This window comes from Marmota marmota, unplaced genomic scaffold, assembly GCF_001458135.2.
Source record: "Marmota marmota marmota unplaced genomic scaffold, marMar, whole genome shotgun sequence".
Classification (NCBI taxonomy): Eukaryota; Metazoa; Chordata; class Mammalia; order Rodentia; family Sciuridae; genus Marmota; species Marmota marmota.
The window spans coordinates 23,171,186-23,172,953 of record NW_026000005.1 but is presented as its reverse complement, the minus strand read 5'-3'; positions in this window follow the sequence as shown (position 1 = coordinate 23,172,953).

The following is a 1,768-nucleotide window of genomic DNA, read 5'->3' as shown; positions in this document are numbered from 1 at the left end:
TCAAGCCTTCAACACATGAGTCTTTGGGAGACACTCCATATCCAAACTATAGCAGGGAGTCTGTGTTTTAGAAAGTACTGTTTATATCTCCAGAGGAAAAAGAAGTAATGACTATTACTTGAAAATCTGTTTGTAAACAGGACAACATTCAGGAAGAAAAGACTTCCCATTTAGAAGCCTAAATTCTCAGAAATTGTATCTACAGAGTTTGTATTTGACAGGTCAGCCCTTGCTGGATTTGATCAGTCCATCTCTGATGCACTTAAGTATTGAGGATGCCTCAATTCGGCATCCTCAATTTAGACCTAACTCCCACAACTTGGAGAAGAGGAAGTATGTGAGCCTGATTGACTGCCAACCTAAACGACATCCATTTTTTCCCTCTCCCTTCTAACAGAAGTGGTTTTGTCACCTCTGTCTTCCATTTAACTCAGGGGCAAGTTGACCCCGTTGTCACCTTAAGAGGCAGATCCTGATTCATTTAAAGTGGGACAGCAAAATTTTTCTGTAAAGAGCCAGAGAGTAAATATTTCGTGATTTTCAGAGACATAGGTCCTGTCATGAATTCTTTGATGGATTTTTTTGTTTTAGTGTTTTATGACCCTTTAAAAATGTAAAAACACTTTCACTTCAGGAGTCATATAAAAACAGGTCCTGAGTTGGATTTGGTCCATAAACTATAGTTTTCCATTGCCTGTCTAGCCAGTCATGATGGCTCCATTCCCCTTGCAGACTTGCTTTAGAAGAGGATGTGGCACAATTCTGGCAAATAAGGATGATTGAAAATCTGTTGAGGGTTCTCAGGAGAAGTGTCCTCCTCTCTCCCACCCTCTAGAAAGTGCTGCAGGCTCTTACATATGAACCAACATAGCAAGGAGGCAAAGGAAGGAAGCCCACAAGGAAGTGAGCCCTAACTGCACCAAGCCCAGGGCCCATCCTGCCTCTGAAGTAATTGCGATGTGAGATGATAATAATAATAATATAAGCCAGGTGAGGTGGTTCACGCCTGTAATCCCAGCAGCTCAGGAGGCTGAGGCAGGAGGACTGCAAGTTCAAAGCCAGCCTCAGCAACTTAGCAAGGCCTTAACTAACTCAGAGAGACCCTGTGTCTAAATAAAATATATAAAATAGGACTGGGGATGTTGCTCAGTGGTTAAGCGCTCCTGGGTTCAATCTCCAGTACCTAATAATAATAATAATAATAATAATAAATACACATACACTGTATACATATGTGTTTATATAATATATATATTATCTCACATAGAAGTATGTATATACACACACATAGCAATATGTGTGTGTGTGTGTGTGTGTGTGTGTGTGTATATATATATATATATATATATATATATATATCCATACACACTTTTTTTTAATGACACAGGTCTTTCTATGTTGTCTAGGCTGGCCTTGAGTTTCTGGGCTCAAGTAATCCTACTGCCTTAGTATTCTGAGAATCTGGAACTCTACTAGTATCTGGGCTCTGAGTATCTGGGTTCACACTAGCATGCCTGGCTTTTATCACTGCTTAAACAGATTAGAATCAGTGTCTTTCAAATCTTCAGAAATGGAAATGAGGACAACCACCCCATTCACAATATCCTCAAAAAAAAAATAAAATACTTGGGAATCAACCTAACAAAAGAGGTGAAAGATTTATACAATGAAAACTACAGAACCCTAAAGAGAGAAATAGAAGAAGACCTTAGAAGATGGAAAAATATACCCTGTTCATGGATAGGCAGAACTAACATCATCAAAATGG